The following is a 21,589-nucleotide window of genomic DNA, read 5'->3' as shown; positions in this document are numbered from 1 at the left end:
TAGGAATGACTGTCACAGTGTTCATAGCTTAGTCAGGGGTTAGATATGTGTATATATAAAGCAATAATCTAATATGCTATTAATTATTCTATACAGCCAAAGGACTATTAAACTGCAAAATTTATGGCATAAGTTTGATACAAAATTGTGACTGTGATATTTTATGGTAATAAAACATTGTTTAAATATTTATGAGAGTGATATTTTTCATATATTCAGAAATATTAAAGAACCTATTAGTACTGATTATCAAAATACCATAATAGGTATATTCAAGATTATTTTATATTTTTCCTACCTATAGAAATGCCCTCCAAGTGTAATCTGATCTCAATATTATATGCAAATGTATTTAAATCTGCCTTTTTAAGGATTGGCATGAATTCAGCTAATTTTTCAGGAACTTAATCTATTTTAATTTTTGTTGTATTTCTTCCAATCTTGACATACCCTTAATTTTGTTTTATTTTGCTTAAAATTCATAATATTAAATGTTTTTAGTTGTAAGAATTATTTTTTATTTTTTATTAAATAGAAACTTATATTGGCATACACATTTTTGAATGTAAAATAAAGGAAAAATATGGGGGAAAAAAACCCTTGTAGCAGTAGGTTTATAATGTCAGTACATCAGACCAAGGCAAGTGTCAGGAATAATTTTGATTGGCGAGATTGACAGATGTATCTTCGAATAGCTTTTATATAGTAGATAGCTTTGATCTTAGTCCAAACGTAGTAGATGGATTGCTCTACTTTTGAATTTCTATTTTAGAAAGGCTTTACTTCTTAAGAATAAATAGATGTTAGGTTTAAATTAAAATGTGAAAGGTCACTAATGCCAATAATAGGTGAATACTCTTTTATAATTAAGTAGTTTTTACCAACTCATAGGCTGGTATCCAGAAACAGCAAGGCTATTTTTTGTAATTTATGTTACCAACTTATGTTTTGGGGGATGCAGTCTCACTGAATCTCAGTTGCATTGTTTTGAATAGCACTTTCTATTTACTCCCTATTGTGAGAATTAATGAGACTAAATTACCTCCTAAAATTTTAGAAAGAGACATTTCATAGCCCACTGCTACCCTACTAGAAAAAGGAAAGTATTAATAGATACACCATGAAAGAAAACAGGATATTGGCTTCAGACAGTGTCATCATCTGAGCCGTAAATCACCCCAATCAGGAAAGCAGCATCCAAATCAAGACCCCAAACATAGTCAGCACTCCAGTACCCTCCCCACTCTCAGTGCTTTCCTTCAGGTGTCCGTCACCTTCAAGACGATGCTGTCCTGCCATTCAGCAGCACAGATTATATCATCTGCTTTGGTACTTACATAAATAGAATCTTCCATTATGCTCTCCTTTGGTCATGCAGCTGTTAATCATTCATTCTGATCACTGTATAACAGTCAGTGATACGAACAGTGGGAGTTTATTCATTTGTTGTACTATTGATGGCCTTTGGTTATTTCCCTTTAAAGGTGCAGTGCATGCAGTACTGCTGTGAGCATTTTACTGTAGAACTTTTGGTAAATATTGGAATACTTTTCTGTTACGGAATATACCTGGGCATGGAATTACTGAGTCATAGGGTTTGCACATGCGCAGGTTGAGCAGAGAATGCAGAATAGTTTTGCCAGTTGGCACTCCCATGAGCTGTGGGTGAGGATTCTGGTTCCTCCTCGACCTCATCAACACTCGGTATCTCCCCAGCATCAGCTTTTGTCACCTTATGGCTTCACTTTCCTTTTCAGAACATATGTTCACCTGAAATGTGGTATGTTTACTTATTCAGCTCCGCCATCTAGAATGTAGGTTCCATGAGAACAGGTGCATTTTCTGTTGAGTTAAATCTTATGTTTGGCCCTTGAAAAGGGACTCTTACGGACAGCTGTTGAATATATGAATAAATTCACATTATTTTACTTGTTTTTATATATTCAGAAAGATTGAGGGGATCCAAACGATTTCCATCTTAATCTTCCCCTTTGACTTCCTTTTGAATATTCTCTAAAATATGATACAAATTGAATATATATGTAGTAATCGGAACCAGTAACTTTTTACTTATATTTAATGCCTCACACTCATTAGATTGTCTTGTAGCAAGTTCTTAGCAAAAACTGGAAAGAAGACTCATGTATCTAGATGGTTAGACTGACATAAAAAATTGGATTAAAATTTTTACTGTGATTTAAATCTAGGAAAATTTTCAAAATATGGAAAACTTTATCTTATTTAAATAGTATGCACATTCTTAGAAATTCATGTATAAAATTTATTATCATGCCTATTAAAAAAAGAACTAGCCTTTTCTTTTCCTGTTTCATCTTGGCTAGAGTTACAGCATAAAGTTATAGAGCTATAGATACAGAATTATATGTCAGGTTCTTGAGTTTAACAGGGATGACCCTGTTTCTTACCTCTAGAAGATACAATTCTAAGATTTGACAGCTAGAGTGACCCAGAATACTGTTCAACTTTTTCAGTCTAACGCTCAGTGTCAGTTCTTAAAATTATACATAACTAGGACATAAAAAAGTTAGTTCTGTGTATGACTCAAGGGCTGGCGTTAAGAAGGACTAAGACACTATAACTTTCATTATAGAATATATTGCTGGCATAATTTATCAACGGAAGTTCAGGAATTCAGAAATCTAAGAACGTGCATTCGAATATATTTCCCTGTGTGTCTGTGAAGTTAGCTTGTTGAATCTCAGAGGAAAGACAAAAACTCTTAATGTTGTACAGTAGAGTAGCCCATGGGTAGATTTGCTACTTATGAAAAATTACATTTTGGTAATTCTACTATAAATAAATAGAAAGCCAAATTGAACCCTAGGTTAACTCAAGGGTAAATAGGGCTCATTTAGTTTCCATTTCCAGTCCTGCTCTTCTCAGCATTATTTGAAATGTACTATGTAGACCCAAGCTTGAACCATGTACAACACATGGAGGCTAGGAAAGATTTTTATTAAATATGATAGTGGAAATTCCTTCAGGTTTACTGAAGAATTATGTATTTCAAAATAGGAATTACTTTCATTTTTCTTACTGTTTTAACTCTCATTTCCAGGAAGGAAAATTTCATTCATATGTATATGTGTGTGTGTGTGTGTGTGTGTGTGTGTACGTACACACACACACGCAGATCCTCAGCTGCACTCAGGGCAGGGAGGACACTCAGGGTCACACACACACCCCCTCAGCTGCAAGCACGGCAGGGAGGACACTCGGGGTACCTGAGAGAAGTGCTGGTGTTCTTGCTTTTGCTATGTAGCAGTCACCTGCATCTCCTGACTCACCTGCATTCTGTGCCTTTACACTTCTAATTATGAAAGTCCCCCATGAATTTATGCAGAGGATTGGTGGAGCAGGAATAAAAAGAACTATTTTATTTTATTCCATGGAAATATATTATCACCCAGAGCACCTCACTGGGCGCATTAGGTCATATCCGTTACTGCATATTACTTAGACAGTCTTCTGAAAAGTAGAAGCCGGTAACAGGAGGAACCCAGGAATTGAAAGCTTAAGAGGGAGAGGGACTCTTAACATTTTATTCTGTGTAACAAAAAGTGTTGCAAACTGTGTGGAGGTCATGAGAGAAAAGCAGGCTAGCAGAGAGCAAAGAAGGTAGGGAGCACAGGGGAAATGGGAGAGGAAGAGAAGAGAAAAGAAGGCAAAGGAATGGAACGGAAAGGGATGGTAGAGAAGATTAAACGGGAATTTAGAATGCTTCTGGAAATACTTCTGAGCATGTAACCTGCAGCAGTTACGTCTGTCACACGGCCAGATCCCACCCCCACCTGCCTCTCATACCAGCAAGGAAGGATGTTAAGCAAACAACCCAATGGTGGCTTTTAGAACAAGGTTTTGGTTGTATTTCTCTAGATACTTTAATAATATTAATAACTTTTATGAGACAGTAAAAGACAATACAGTCAGAATTGCATCATTAAAATGCTTAGCAGGTTGGAAGGCTGGCCCTGTTATTTCTATCCATTAACTCAACAGCAACAAATGAAGACCATATCCACCACGCTGACACATTCATTGTAATTAATGTCGCTAAAATAATAATTAAATAATATGTCAAGAACATCAAGGATTTTAATGTTGTCAAATCAAATAGCTGCTTTTGTGTTTTATCTTATTTGGCCTGTGAAGTTACCAGTGTCTTGACACACGGTCTTCTTGTGTCTTCTGTGACAGCCCCCTCTCCTGCTTTTCCTCCCACTTCACTGACTGCCCCTTGCGGGTTCCTCCTCACGCTTCCCAAGTATTTCAGTCCCAAGAGCACTTTCTCAGTTTGAGGCTCTTTCTCTGTCTAAATAGGGCGGGGACGAGATTTCATCTGTTCCTTGGGACTTAAACATAGTACATGCTGACAACACCCAAACCTTTATCTCTAAAAATAAAGAAAGCCAAAGTTTTGGCCACACTTGAGACTTGATCTGCCAATTCAGTAATGTTATGTTGTATAACCTGGAAGGGGGATTTGTCAGTTGGCTAGTTTTGATAATTCAGAGTAATTAGCTTGTGGTATGTTTAACTTTAGAAACAGAGGGTAATTTTCATGTATTATCCTCATTGTTAAGGTTTAGCCAAAAAAGCTAAGAAAACAGTCAGAATCTGGCTCTCTTCATATTTTGTAGATTTTTTTTTCCTTAATAGAAGGACATGAGAAAACGATAGTCTTTTTTAGAATAACTAGGCTCTTCTGATATGCTGACATACTGTTTCACTATGAAATTAACTTTATCATCTATTGCTTACAAAAAAACACTTTTCATATTCATTAAACAAAAAGGAAAAATTAGTAGATTGCAGAATTAGTTTGTAAAATAATAGGAAAATATTTACAATAAACAAGAAGGTTAAATTAATACAAAAGAATTGCAACCAGTCATTAATAATCGTATCTTTGAAGAGGATTTAATGGTATTAAACATTTCTTGGTGTAATGGTACATTACAAAAACATACAAAAGATTGCTTTCCAATTGTTTTCTTTACCAACAATTTCTAAAATTGGACAAATAGAGAAGGAATTTTCAGGGCCCTTATGTAAATATGATGGAATGTTTTTGAATTATTTCACATAATTTATTTAATATGTGGGAAACATATGAAGTTTTACACTGTTTATTCCTTGACCCTTTTATGTGTATGTCGAGCACTGACTACAGATTTTGACACATAATAAATGCATGATGTACATATTTTCATCCTCTGTAGGCAGATTCATCCCATCTTTACTCTGTCTCTTTCCAGACTGTGCACTAGCTACCATAAATATCGGATGGTGAAGGATGTTCTTATTTAATTTGTTTTAATTATCTTAAATTCTCATCTGTTTTAATAGCAGAATCTCAGAAATATATACTTGTATTTCAGTAATTGTAATGACAATATAAAATGAGAAAAGTAAGAGAATCGTATCAAAATAATTGAAAATTGGATTATTTTAAAACTGACATTGAGTTCTTCAGTAATGGAGTACTTTACTTCTCCAGCCATTTGATGTCAGTGAAACAAACATTTGTCTGTTGTCACCTGGAATGTCATTCATAGAAGAATCAAAGCAATTATGACTTAGGCATTTTATTTACATACCATAAACCAAACAATAAAACAAAATACAATTTTAAAAAAGTAAAAGAAAAATATACACATAGTGACATTTTAGTTTTGTCATGTTGGGTACATCTTTTGCTTTTGTACTGCTTTTTAAGGAAGTTAGAATTAACAGTCAACAGGTGTTTACTCGGCCTTTGTGTTTCATTTACTAAGTTGAGTAAGTTTTGTTTCCCTCATTTGTTCATAACCTAAGGAAAACACATCATCAAAAACAATAACATTTATTTGTTAAATATCACAGAGGATGATACAGATTTCATACAAATTACGTAGGTCAGAAAACGATTGAGGAGTTTACTCACTGGCTTGGGGGAAGTCTCATGTATCAAGTTACTTTTAATGGAGGCCTGGAGGGAGAGGTGGAGTTTCAGATGGATGGGTCATGTGGGCCATTTCAGGACATGCTGGCAGGAAGTTACAGCTCCGTAACCCACAATGAACAGGAAGTGTAAGTTAATGCAAGCCCAGACTTCTCTTCTAATTTTATCTTATTTCTCCAGAGAGTATGTTTTAAGTGGTATTTAAGGGCAACATTGTTTTTAATTTAGGAAGTCAGAAATTATAGTTGATTAAGGGAGTTTTTATCTTTGGTTCCACCTTCTGTTTATTGGCTAAGAAAATCATGTGAAGATTCTAAGTTACACTTTACAAGTGTTAGGAGAAGGGTTCCAGTGCCAAATCAAATATGAGGGTACATCTTTCAGTTTAGATCCTAAAAATACCATGAAGGAAACCAGGGCAGCTCTGGAAAGAAAGGGCACAGCAGGAGTTCAAGAAAGAAGCAGAAGTACCAGGGCATTAGACACCAGCAGCAGAAGGAAACACGGCACAAAGGGAACTCAGTCAGAAACTCGAAGGAAATGACAAAACTGCAGGAGAAAGCACATTGGGGAGCAGAAAGAGGACTGTGTCCCGAAACATAAAAGAGAACAGCACCACTACGAAAGAATGCAGGAAAATGACTGCGAGAGTCTGAGAGAGTTTTTAAAGGGGTTATTGAAGGTCAAAAGATACTGTAATTGCTGAACCCTGAGAAACTGCAAAATAATAATAGAAGAAATAGAAGGACACAGAACAAAGTAGATGTGAGATCAAGAAAACTTGGCTGTGTTGAAATTGGTGCTGTCTCTGTCAATACAATATGTTCTAGGGGGACAAGACACACAAATTTCATGGAAATCAAATGTATACTATGTCTGCCATACTAAATTCTTTTCATCTACTTTATATATATACAAAATGATGCAGCTATATTTAAATAAATCTTTTCTTGAAAATAAAATTTATTTAAAACCCAAATCCTGTCAAACCTACTGATGAGTTTTGTTTAGCTATTTTGGCCTCTGGAACACTTTTGAGAATATATTGAAAGGTACAGATGTTCTGTCCAGAAAAAATAAATATTTTTCACATGCACCAATATTTTGGTTTCATAGAGAAGGACCATAAAAATAAGAAATATATGGTGTCTTCCTTTTATTATATTTTTATGCAGAAATCAATGATTATATTTCTGAAAAAATGAAATAAATATAAATGTCACAAGTAAATTTTTTAAAAGATGCTTCAATTTTTCTCGAAAGTAAAATTTCATCATGAAAATTGTTGTTGGTTTTAATAGTAACTTGAAATTAGAAGTGATTTCTGGTTTAGCAGCTTGTATGTAATCTGGGCCTTTAATCAATTTCTATAGTTAATTTTTATGATAGAAAATGCTCAAGTCTCAAAGTTGGTGTGTAGTAGTACCCGGAATTAGATATTGCAGTGCATGCTTTAACAAGCAAAGGGAAATTTGTGTCCATCAGGACAGGAATCCATCAAGACCCTACAGTTTTCCTATCCCAGTGAAACCACTTTGTATCAAGTTGAGCATGATGTAGCCTGTATTTCTCAGCATTTAAATGACTATGAATGAATATTGAAATTTTAATTTTGTCTGAGTACGTTATTTGCCTACATTTTATCTTTATTATGTAGGTCTTTGTCATTATTCTCCTCAAAATACTTAAAAAGTACATTGCATTATTTCCAGGGGTCCACAGATGTTTGCCTAATATGAAGATGGCCAAACTCTCTAATGCTTTTCTGAAATCTCTGCAAGATCAAAACATTTCTTAATATTCTTCAGTTTTCAAAATTCCACACAATCTAATTTCTCTCCTTTCTGCATAAAACTAGCATTTCCCAGTTTTTGGTGTAATTAAACATAGCCACAAGGCTAAGTTCTAGCCAATGGGGCATGAACACTGAAATAATGTGAATTCTTTCCAGTCCAGCTCGTAATAGTTCCCACACATGCTCCATTACGTTATTTCTCCTTATGGCTGATTGGAATGCAGATTTTTCTAGGGAGGACGGGAATCCACGTGTTGATGATGGTGGCAGAGCCTTGGTCAGCCTGTATCACTGAATGGTTAAGCACAGGAACGTGGCTCCACCAACCCCCTTCCCTGTCCGGTGTGGCTGCAAGAGAAAGAAATTCTTATCACGTTGAGCCTGTAAACATCATGATACCTTCTTGTTTAGTAATTAGACATTCTAAATGATGTAACAAATATGTGTACCTTGAAATAGCTATTGATTTAAGAGAGTTTAAAATATGCATCAGAGGCTTTGAGGATGAGTGGTGAGAAAACTGACAGTGGATGTTAGAAAAATAAAAATCATTGTTACCCATTGACAGTGACTTGGCAATATTATCACATGTGGCAAGTGAGAAATGACCAGGTTTCTCTGGAACCTGTAGCTTCAGGGAATTGTTTGAGAAGATGCAGTATATTAATATGTAGCACAAGAAAGAGAGAAGCTAGGGAAGGTGCAGGGGAAGTCCAGTTTACAAGCAGAAATCGACGGGAATAAAAAAAAACAGACAATGTTGCATTGCAGAATTAAAACTGGTTTCACATGACAAAAAATAAGAAATCAGACTGTAAAGTGCTTTCTGTAGGGAAGCCATGAAGACTTCTCAGGGTCAGTTGGCTCCTGTTTGACTGTTGTATGGATGCAGGAAACAGAAATAAAGGATTTATGAGACTTTCGTTTAATAAAGGACTTTGAGTATAGTTAGTGGCACATGGAACTACATGAGGGAAAATAGGTCAAATGCCTTCTAATATTTTGAGGGATTTGTATTTGTGAAGGAAATTTGAGCTTTAATTAAGAAGGACTGCACGGCTGTGCAGCCCTGCGGTGTGAGTTTGCGGCTGTGGAAAGTATACTGCGAACTACGTGTAATACTCTGGGGAGTTACGCTCCCCAGCACCATTTGATAAGTGGCTACGGAGAAAGTGAATTGTGTTGTCAGAAAACGGATTGTGTTGCCACCAAAAACAGTAGGCAAGAAAGTGCGTCCTATTAAACATAATCCCATTCAAATCAAGGAATCTCCCCTGCTGAGACATTCTAGATGGACTTCTCTGTCTGTATCCTGCGGGAGTGTACCGTCGCCATGGCGTATTGACTTTGTGCTTCCCATTTTTCTGTCTTAATGGGAACTTTTATTGAGATTATCCTGCTCCAACTCCACAGTTGTGGATTTTGTGCATGTGTGTTTGTGTGTGAGGTAGAAGGGCAGGTGGTTTTCTGTTTATTTTTTAAGTTTTGGGACCACAGTGAGTCGTATCCACACTGAAGGCGAGGACTGTGCGTCCTTAGACTTTTGTGGCTTCACAGCCCTACTGTAGCACAAGGAATATAATCCATTATACTAAAAAAATGAAAATAAAATATAGATACATTTTCACAATGAAAAGAGAATGTTATTTGCTCTGGCATATCTAGTGTTAAATAAGTTCCTAATGATGGTTAGAAGTTGAATTTTCTGTAACTGCTATCAGTGTTAATGGCCCTTGATACTACAACATAAGAATTTTGACAAATGTACATTCACGGTCGTGCATGATATTAACTAATAATTTTCAGAGAAACAAATTTACAGGAAAAAGTTGAAAGACAACTATTAAAGTATAGCTAAAGAAATAGAAGCACATATATGATATATTCATATCTGATTTGTAAAATTTACAATCTTTCAAAATCCTGGAAAGCAAATAAAAATTATTTATGCAGGTATACATGCAATATAAATACTAATAAAATATATGTATACTTATAAATATTAATACAACATATAGTCTAGCATATGAGAATATAATTAGAATATTAACTGTACACATATTCTATAAATATATTTTTTATAATTTATATGTATCTGTATACCTGTATAACAACATCTGTTTGCCCTTACATTTATATCCTCTTGTAAAAAATTATTTAAAAACTTTCATAAACTCCGCTAGTGTATTTTACTTTAATTTTTGTTCTAATTTACATTTTTTAATACTATATAGATCTTCTTAATGCAGTTGTATGCAATTGAGATTTTAATTTAAGAATAATGTAGAAAACATAATCATTTATTAAAAATTAAAGAATAAGAGAAGAATGCCCACGCTTCATTTCCTGCTACACTGTAATAGAATTCTGTTTGCTCTGTGTAAATGCATTTAATTTGCCAGTTTTTGTAGTCATTTCTAATCTAATAATATTAGAGATGTAATGGATCTTATTGTGGTTTTAACTTGTATTTCCCTAATGACTAATAATGTTGAAAAGCTTTTGATAGCTTTTTTTTGCTATCCATATATATTTACATATATATTTATATAAATGTGTGTTTTTGTGTGATTTGTATATTTTTGGTTAACTGTATGTCTGAAAAACTGAGCTTTCTTATCATTGTATTAAAGTTCAAAAAGAAACTGTGTAGAGCTATTTCACTGAAGAGTGATGTAGACACACTCAAAATGAGTCAAGTATTTTTGTGAAGAAGCTACTTCATGTTACTTCTAATTCTTAACTGAAAATCACATGTATTTTTCTTTAATTACTACATAAAAGGTAGGGAAAACATGAGGTAGTTTATTGTCGATTAAACACATCTTTTTTACAAGTGATTTTAAAAAAACATTTCAGTCAAAGGAAAATGTTCACTTATATTGTTTAAAGTGACCTTATTAACAAGTCCATATGTTCTTTTAAAAAACTGTATTTATTTTAAAATAGACTAATTCATAGTCAAATTTGGAATTGCAAACTAAGCTTCTGATGTACTGACACATTTCATTCTTCTTCAAGTACATATTTGCATCTGGTAATTAAGAGCCACTAACAAAGATATTTATAAATATATCTACTTTATGCAGTACTTATACTGCACCAATTTCCTATTGCTGTGTAACAACTTACTGCAAATTTAATAGCTTAAAATTCAAACTTACCATCTCATAGTTTCTGTAGTTGAGGAATCTGGGTATTGTTAGCTGAATCCCCTGCTCAGGGTCTCTTGGCTGAAACCAAAGTGGTAGGTGGGGCTGCACTGTCATATGAGGCTCTGAGTCAGAAGAAAATTTTTTTACCCATAACACAAAGTAAAACAACAACAACAAAAAACTACTTAGGTAGTGTTTTCATGTATTTCATTGGACAAAAACTGTAGGCTCATTTGCCTAAGCAGAAAGGTAAAAATAATTCTGCATATCAACAATATGAGTTAACTTTAATTCCTTGTGTGTGTTTTCCTAAATTGCCTAGTTATTCTATGTTATTCGTCTGTACAATAATATTAAATTCAGCTGGCCATTTAATCTTATCAGCCTGTTTATTAAATAATATATATTAATATATTATTTTTATTAGACTATTTCATCACTCATTATTTATTATCTGTACCACACACAGCACCTAAATATGACATTTAACAAAGATATACTGAAGAAGTCAGTGTAATGCCACCATGTATGTGTAACTAAATGCAGTGAAGAGAATTTCTAAAATCATACCCTGACAGCAGAGTTGTCTATAAATCAGGAAACCTACTTTGCTAATTGTTTTAAAGTATTTTTAATTGTTCATGAAACAGCTAAAATAACTTTATTTGAAAGAAAATCTGTTGTGTAGCAAAGAATTCAAACCAAGGTGATACTTGACCCTACGGATACTAAGCCTCTACCATACAGTTTTTTTTTTCCAAATTAAAGCTAGAATCATATTTAATTCCAGTAGTAATGAATATAAGTAGAAAGCAGGTAGGAGCAATGCAGTAAATGAATCAATACCATAGAGGGTGAAGAGAGAGAGGAAGTATTTTTTTTTTATCCCAAAAGGTACATACGGCCCCCTTTCCCATTAAAATCACTGCATCAAGGGTATGAATATCTTACAAGGAAGTGTTAAGCAGAAAGGAAATATATATGTTGTCCCTTAATGACTCAAGCTAGAAGATCCTACAGGAAGTAAAGGAGGATGGTCAAGCAATGAGGGTATTTAAATCTGAGCATCTGGGAAGACCCAGGAGAAAGTTCTAATCTTTATGTCCAGCCTTTGGCTAAATTGCAGGGTGAAACAGATTTATCTGGAATGCCTTAAACTATAAAGTTGGGCAACCTTTGTTAAACTCCAGAGAGGACAATATTTTATTTTGAGCCCAACAAATTAAAGCTCAACCTGTGCCATCTGGGTCTGTAATAAGAACAAATAGCAGAAGCATGGTTAGCAAATATCATGACCTGGTGTAAAGGACGTTGCAAACATAGCTGTCCATTGATGCTGTAATTTACAGACATTTTCTTTTTCCTGTGATAATAAATCTGATTTATCCCTTTGGCCCTTTATTTTGGATAAATTTTCTTTCACTTTAGCAGTGCATTTCCAGGGAAGACAGAATAGTTAAAGTTGCATATATAAAACTCAGGGATCAGATGCATTGCGAGTGACACAAATTCTTATAAATTTGCTCCATAGAATTTTCTCTTCTAGATTTATTGTTTAACAAATAAAATTTATTCAAGTAAATTATGAATTTGATATATCTGGTTTATTCATTGTCTGTTAGATTAGCTCGGAAGACTTTTAAAAAAATGATCACAGACGTTTTCCATGAGATACACTAACCATATGAAATATTTCCTGAAAGACTACCAATTGTAAGTTACACTCTAGAGTCACATTTTTTACTGTCTCTTTTTACACTAGCCATACTTTATTTTTCCTTTTTAGATAAAATATTTCATTCTTATTGGCAATTTAAAGTAATGTCTGAGTGTAAAGATGAAAACGAGATGCAAAGAAAATGCATTTTGACAACAGCAAATTGATAATGGTGTAGCTTATGCTTGTGGGAAACTTTGTGCGTTCTTGATTTTTGCATTTGGTCCCTACTCACTTCCGTCACTTCACATTGCCTTAGAAAATAAATCTACGTTTTTCACTTCTACCTAAAAATCAGTGCTACTAATTTACCATGTTGAGATAAAAATATTTTAGAGTGCTCGTAAACTGATTGTAAAATTGCCATCCTAATTATTGTTTGCCATAGAAAAACTCTGAAATGAAAAACTTGTAATTGAATCATTAGGGGAGGATTTTTTAAAAGTTGGACACATATATCTTGATACAAAAATTTATTAAAGTTATTTACAAAAATCAAGTAACTTCCTAATCAAAGTACCCTGTATTTAATATCTTTTCATTTTAGAAATATCTCATTGGCCACGTACGTCTCTCCAGCTACATTTTTTATATACCTACTCCAATTAAAACTACCCTTCTTCTTCATCAGTAGCTAAGAGACATTTTTTTCATCTGAAAGTATTTCTGTACTAAACTTTCTATCTTTCCTTCACAGCCCCATTCCTTCCCACTTGAACTTTGTTCTTAAAAAATCAGTTCAAGCCATCTTTTATAGAGATGATACCATAAGCTCTAATAAATAATTTCCTCTGTTCCTCTTAATCATCCTACCAATTTTTTCCCTACTCTGCTTCTGTATTCTCAAATGGAAATGATTCTCTACCTCGTAATAGCTTAACTATCTGTATTACCGATCACAGTGTCTCCTACCCATTTGTGATGTAATTTCACATAGATCTTAAAAGAAAAACTTGCTTTCCCTCTGTTTGGGTTGCCTAACAGTGTATCGGATAGGATTATGCTGCTGTGTTTGAAAGAAAACTCTATTAAAATGACTTTGAACAGCAAAAACAGAAAGATTCATCAGTGAAGAGCTGTTTTTGATGTTTGATGTTATCATCAGGAAGCCAGGTTTCTCCTGTCTGTATTTCTTCATGTTCAGCCGGTTAGCTTCATGATTATCCCATTTGATGGCTACCGCACCTTGGTCTTTGTATTATCACGGCAGGAAGCTGAAAGCATCCTTCTCCTTGTGAGGTGTTTTTTTTGTTTTTTTTTTGTTTTTTTTGAAGGGATGAAATGAAAGCCCCAGGGACATCTGCATATACCTTATCGGTAGAATTGTGTCACATGGTCACCCTTTGCCGGAAGGAACATTCAATATATTTGGCTGCCTATTCTTCATTCCTAAGGAAGTAAAGGACACAGGGCACTAGCAGTGGGGCCAGATGCACGTTCCACAGTCTCAGTCACAGCACTCAGCTACGTACGACCTCGTAATCCACCTTCCAACCCATTCTGTCATCTTCTGTCTCAGTGATTTTCAGCTAAGGCTGGTACCATCTCCTTTAATGGCATTTGGAAATGGGTGGGGGCACTTCTGATTGTTACAGACTGAGTATTGCTACCAGCATATAAAGTATGAATGCCAGATGTTAAAATCCTGTATTGTGTGGGGCAGTGTCAAATGTCAAAATCAAATTCCTACAACATTCAGTTTGAGTAGAGCAACTTGTTTTTGAGTTTCACTGTTTGCTAGCATCTGGGCAGGGTTCAAGTTATAGACCCAGTGCTGGGCCATTGAGATAGATCACTTAGCTTCATGGAACACTCCACCTAAAGGGAAGACCTATCCACAAACATGTTTAAGTACAGTGGACGTTAGGAAAAAGGTACTTGATGTCATGGGACAAAAATGGTATTGCATATGGCATACTGTACTTGCCTTTTCCTCTTATAATCTCATATTCTTAATAACCACATTTTTTTAAGGAGATTAACATCCAATGAACTTCATTTTCAAATCTGTGTGATTGAAATGGTATTAATTTTCTAACCTTCCTAAAGTGTCTCTGTGTGTGTTGAGGGGTAAATGGTGTAAATTGCGATGGTACAGTTGAGAAGTATACCTTCGGTGCCTGGCATTTAATAAACTATCATTAAATGTTGTATCTTCCTTGATACTTGAAAAGATTTCTTTGATATTATAGAATGCTTTGGCTAAAAGAGTGAGGCAGAATCTCAGGAATCATGTAGCTGTTACTTCCATGACATGATACTTGAATATTCTCTTTGCTCCAGAGTTTGTTTTTAAAACAGTGACATCCTCATTTGTTTCTTGTAAGGGAAAATTCTGTAGTATATGCGGATCACTTTGTACAGTTCACAGCCTGTAGGGATCTACGTTAATATCTAATATATGATCATTGTTTTAGAAGTTTCTAACTGAGACAGACAGTAGAATGTTGCTGAATTTGATGCAATCATAAAAATAGCAATGAGGACCAGTGAGCAGAAAGGTGATGCTCATACCACCACCATTCTGAATGTCAGGCACTTCAAATCCCACAGCTACTGACTGAGGAGAGGGCTCAGGAGGGAAGACTTTGACATGCTACTGTGAAAATACACAGCAGAGACCATTCTTTACCTAGAGGCCTTGTGAGCATTTTATAGAATTTTGAAAAAAATTTAGACGTAGTTACTAAGTTGACTCTAATAACAAAAACTCAAATGGTCTTCCAATAACATTGGTGCTTAGGGAAGCCAGATGGTAATAGGAGCTTTGGTCCAAGCATAGTTTCTCGTGGGTCCTGTGGTTATTTTTCCATCTTCAGATGTATAATTAAGAGAAACATAGTCAGCAGCTGGCACAAACCTTGGTTCTCTGACCCGTGGAACAGGACCTCCAAGACTCCCTCCCTCTCCTCATCCTCTAGTTGTAACTCAGAACAGCCATTTAGTTACATCTGCTAATTCTGTACCTCAGAAGTTAAGGCGGAGCTTGGCTAAGAGACTCTTCCGCTCAGTGTGTCGTTACGGGGGTCCCTCGGTGACTGGCACCTGGCACCTGGGCCGGGCTGGTCTAGGTTGGAAGGGGAGGAAAGCTGCATTCACATGCGTGACGCTGTTGCGGAAAGAGCTGCGGTTGCCCCCACCTGGGCCGCTTTCCCTCTCCGTGGAATCCGTGTCTTTTCATAGAGTCTCTCACGCAGGGTAGTTGAATCTTTTACTAAGTGACTCAAACCTCCAGAAGACTAGGTTGGAATCTTCTAATTATTTTAAAGACTAGGCTGGAACAGGCAGAGTAGCACTTCTGTGCTTTATTGATTAAAGCTGTCCCAGACCAGCTAAGATTCAAGGAGAGTGAACAGAGACCACGTCTATCAATTGAAAAGTGTCAAAAATGTGCTGCCCAACATGTGATCTCTTGGATTTTCATTGCCACGGGAAAGCCTGCTCCATTTAGTCCACTGGTCCAAAGAGGATGGAGGGCACATACATCCAATCTGCAGGTTGAACTCAAAGATTAACCCCATGTAGAACGTCTGAAGTTTGCATGAGGAAAAAGCAGTGATTGTTCTTTCAGAATACTGAGTTTAGGGGTACTTTGTTATTAGGCAGTAAATGTTTAATGCAGGTATGACAGAGGTAGATCCAGGGTCAGATTTAAGCAGGTCCAGAAGACCAAGTTAATTACATGACCTGATGACTCAGTCTCCCTCCCTCTGCATCCACTTCCTTGGTAGGGCAGTGCCTCTTCCTCAGATCATACCAGTGGTCTCAGAGAGGCTTTTCTGTGAACCACTAAAAGAAAGGGAAGTGAGTGGGTTGTTTTCCCAATGAGACTGGCGGAATATATGGAAGTGGACAACTGATACATTATGTCTGCCAAACTCTGTCCCCACTTGGACACGGTCCTGAAAGGCAATTATGAAGGAAAGTATTCCTAGTAGTGGAGCTGAAAGCAATGTTCTTAAGCAACCACCTTGTATATATGAGAATGCAGTAAGAGGTAGGGATCTGTGGTGACTCGAGCAGTGAAGAATGTCTTGGGTGGTTGTCAGAAACTTGGAATGAACAAGACTGGAAGGAACTGAATGAGGAAAGGGAGACATGAGTCAGTGGACCTATGGGACTGGAGTTCTACAGATCTTACTGCCCATGAATGAGTGAATGTCATCAGTGACTAATTAGGTAGACAGAATGACTAATTTTATGGCTTTAAGTCAGACTCTCCCTTTAGCCAGACAATGCTCTTTGCACAGAGGACTCATGAAATTAGTGGCCATCCTCTCTCTTATCTCCTCGTTTGTGTACATACAATGTTGTTTCCTCCTCTTTTTAATTTAATATTACCCCAAAGGAAACAGCTGAGAAAATGAGAACTATGTTTATTGAACTATGTACCAGGGCTTCTGCTAGTCATAGAAATGAGTTAATTTGCCCAAGTTCACAGAGCTGGTAATTAATATAATTAAATAGATTGATGAGAGTAGGAACTAAGCTCTGTTTCACTGTTCCAATTATGTTCCTTTTTATGACGTCATGTTATTAGCAACTTATATTAAGTACAAACTCCAGTATTGACCCTTTTGAAAATAAACAGCCTAATCCAAATTCACATTTTATAGCTCAGTAATTTTATGAGTTTTCTAGTCATAGTCTCAGAAACATTCAAATAATACTCAGTTGTCACCTACTCTTTGACCTGTTTTTCACAACTTGAACTGTTTCTTGCCACTGTTCACCCAAATATCACCTTTTTTTCAAGTTCCAGTTCAGTATCAACTATTTGTATTAATTTTTCCCTAAATATCTTATCCATGTTGATTTCATATCTATGAACTTCGATTGGCATTTAAAATTGCAGGTTAATTTTTACTATTTAGTATTGGCTTTATTAGATTGATAGGTTTTATAAGTTTTCTCTGACACTGTCTTTTTCTAATATCTATCAGTTATCAGTAAGATGACACGCAAAGAACAAAGATAAGTTGGCAGCGCATAAATAGCAACAAAGGCAGCTGTGCTTAGCTGAAACCTCGTAGATTAGTTTATATGTTGGTGAAGTTTTAATAAATTTAAAAATTAAAAATTACAGATATTTGTACAATTGTCTTTTAAAAAACCTTACTAGTATATAACTGAGCTACTACCAAGAGAAGCTAAACTAGAAGGCCTCTCTTCTGGTTAGAAATATTGTATATAAAGTATAAGATATCATATACATCTGTTAAATACTATGTGACTGGCATATAAGAGTTAAATATCAATTAGACAACTTATATGCTTCATTTCACTAGAGTGAAATGATTCTCTTGTAAAGAATTCAAGTGCAATAGTAATTACAATAGTCATGACTGGTAAACTGTACAGAGAAGTTGGAATAAGAAAAATACGTGAGAGAGAAGTGAGTATACATTTGCAGTAAACCCCAGTCAACATTTCAGATGGAAAATAGAGCCTCATTTTAGAGCATGCAGACAGCGCACGGAACTTCTGCCAATAATGCGAGATAGATTGTCAGCCTTCTTCATAATTCATTTTTTGATGAACCCCTCATAAATATGTTATGCTTTGCAGGTGCAGATAAAATTTTAGTAAGGTCATTATTTGAGCTAACTATGAAGAGTAGATCTTTTTTTATTTCAGAGCATAAAATATTTTGCAGAGGTTTCACTGAAATAAAGCAAGTTGGTAATTACAGAAAGATTTAAGTGTCTCATTTTATTATATACATGTGTATACATATATGTATATGTAGAGATAAACATTAATTAATTATAGGAAATCTTTGTTGTGTCCTTCAGATACTCAGGTTTAGAAGAACAGTGTTTTATATTTTAGGAATTCCTGTGGTCTTTCTAATGTGAAAGATCATCTGTATTCAAATTCTCCCTTGACATGTTCTTTCTAAACAGAATTATCACTATTAAAACTATTCTGTATATTGCTTTTTTGGAATATATTTGCTGTAATGTAATATGAGCCTAGAATAACGATAGTATTCAGTAAATTTAGAAAATGTGGACAGCACTGAAGTGATTTCACTGGGGTAGGAATTAGATGGGTTAGACCACTTATATGTATATTCACTAAGAAGGTTATTGCATTGTATTTAAGTTATTTATTCAATTATACCTTTAAATAACTTCTTCCATACTGAGAGCCTCAAATGGTCTTAAATTACCCAGAATCTAACACAGAATCTGGAACAGAGAAAACACTTAATTTTTTAATTGAATGAATTAATAATATACTTTTCCAATGTCAAATCATTACAAAGGACTCACCTGAACTTCTAGGCATAAGGCTGACTGTCAATAGATTTTGGCCCTGGTGCAGAAGAGGGAGAGGTATTTGATCAACATTTGGCCTAGTGGATGACTTTAAACCCAGGTGACAGTGACTGACTCAGAGGAGGACAGTATAGAGACACAGGGAATAAACTTGCAAAAAGTATATATTCTGTGCAATCATGACAATTTCATTTTTAAATTCAATTATAATTTAAAAGAAAAATCATCCTGTAATTGGCAGTTAGTCATTGATAGTAATTATTATTATGAATGCGATTTTTTTTTCAAAATGAGTAAGTAATCTGAAGTTGAATGATAATAGAAAAAGACCAGGAGAGTTATATATTAAAGTTTCAGATAGAATGGCATTTAAACATGACAGTCTGATTCATCTGCATAAGTTGTAGATGAAGTAATCCAAAACATAAACTTAAACTTTATTCAGTAACTTGGAAACATTCACAATTAAGTTTGGGATATTTTACTTTGAAAACATATGGTATACATGTTATGTATTGTATCAGTCAGAGCAGAAAAATTGAACCATTAAGGTAACACTGAGGACTGTTTCCTTGGGAGTTGGTATACACAGTGGTGGAGACAGCTAAGCAAATCCAAATTCTGAAAAGTACACTGTTAAGAGGAAAAGATCACAAGCCAGTTGGAGACTCACATGATGGCTGAAGCTGCTGTCCACAGGCAGTCAAGACAGAAGGATCTGGAGGAGGCTGGATCCACCAACAAGGACCAGACCTGCTGTCCACAGGTGGAAGGTTTTAGCTCAGCTTTTAAAACCTTCCAACTGATTAAGTCAGGCACACCCAGAATAATCTCTCCAAAAGACAAGTAATTAGGGAATCTAACTGCATGTACAAAACTTCTTCACAGGAGCACCTCGGTTAGTGTTATTCAGCAGCTGGGGACAGGAATCTAGCCAAAGTTACACATCGAAAAGCCATCACATCTATATGTATGTATAAATATTTATATATATTTTATATTATTGAAATCCTAAAATATAAAATCTTATTTTTATTTGGCTTGTTAATGCAAATATTTTTCAATGTAAAATTATTTATATCTCAATAATACCTATGGCTAGACCATTTTTTACCAACCATTTTCTTAATTTTGAACATAAGTGGTTTTAGGTTTCTCACTAACATAAATAAAACCATTCTAAATATATTTGCATGTAAAATTTCATAACTTTCTCGTTCTTCAAACAAAATAATGTGTCTAGAACAGTGTTACTGGCACAAAGATTATAAACATTCAGAGTTAATCTTCAATATTGTTTTTACTGGGTTTAAATTATATATCAAACGTTATGTAAAAACTCAAGGCTTTCTCTTGCCCACATCTCCCTGTCTATACCAAATCAAGCCCTGTAGTCAGGGTCACATTCATGTGTTTTTTGGGGGGTCGTGGTATCAATGGGTAGAACTTTCACTGGAAAGATCTAAACTGATGCAGTCTTTCTTGTATATGGTGTGCACAGCATTAGAAGATTTGTTCCTCTCCTGTGATCTCTGATTTTACGTGCTCTTGTTGCTTCATTCTCTCCTTTTTTCTCTACACTACACGCCACCAAGGCAACGACGATGGAAAGTTAGCTGCAGGCACCACTTGGAAGAATGTCTTGGCCCTTGGGAAGCTCTTGCAAGCTCCTTAGAAAGCCAAGAAGGGTCAGCTTAATTTGCAGGACATAATGCCAAAGGTTAAAATAATTCTACTCTTGCCCTTGAGAGAAACTGTTTTTCTCCTGATCCATCTTTACATTTTTTTTTTCCTCCTGAACATTAGAATTTAAAGAATTCAAGAGCCGAGATTTAACCAAGTTCTCTAAAGAGAACAAGAGAGCCCCCGAGGCCGGAGGACTAGTCCCCATGGCTCATACAAGGTCCCAACATCTTCTAAGGATAGAAGCTTACACACCTATTGAAACTAAAGCATTTAGATAAAATAAAGAGCATGTGTATAGCTACAGTGTGCTGTGCATGCATCTCGTAAGAGTCTAAGGGTTCATGGCAGTCAGATGCCTGAACACTGAGGAATTTAGCACCTTGGCTGCACTCATGAGAAACACCACCGAAGTTTGGGTTATTGACAGTTTTATGCACATGAGGCCTAACAGGACCACTTAGATCATCAAGTTAAAGGAAATGTTTAAAATGTTTTAAATCAAAGTCTCATATAAAGGGTTATGTACATCAGAAGAGAACTCCAATTAAAGTTTCCATTTTATTGGAAACCTCAAATGAATTTATCTTACTTGGATTTTGATTGGAATGTTTCTAATAAGGAAGTAGGAAAATAATTAAAATGTCGGTAAGTCCTACTATATGAAGATACTGTGTTGGTGTATATGTGTAGATGGATATTTTGACGGTTAATAGGTGAATTTATAGCATGCGACATATAAAAATATATGTATATCTGTAGATAGATACTATCCTGTAACTGCCTGTGTGTCTGCTTTATGTTATATAGTATTCTATGTTATAATCACACAAGAAACATCAAAATAATGCCAATGCCCTCATGGATTTAACATTTTTAAGGAAGAGAAGTAGCTTAAAAACAAATACAATTATTTGGAATATACTGTAGCATAATAGCATCCTGATTTCTGATTAATACAATATTTTTAAATAAAGAATATTATCAATA

This window comes from Vicugna pacos, chromosome 23 (assembly GCF_048564905.1).
Source record: "Vicugna pacos chromosome 23, VicPac4, whole genome shotgun sequence".
In the NCBI taxonomy this organism is placed as follows: Eukaryota; Metazoa; Chordata; class Mammalia; order Artiodactyla; family Camelidae; genus Vicugna; species Vicugna pacos.
Note: the sequence above shows the minus strand (reverse complement) of the source record.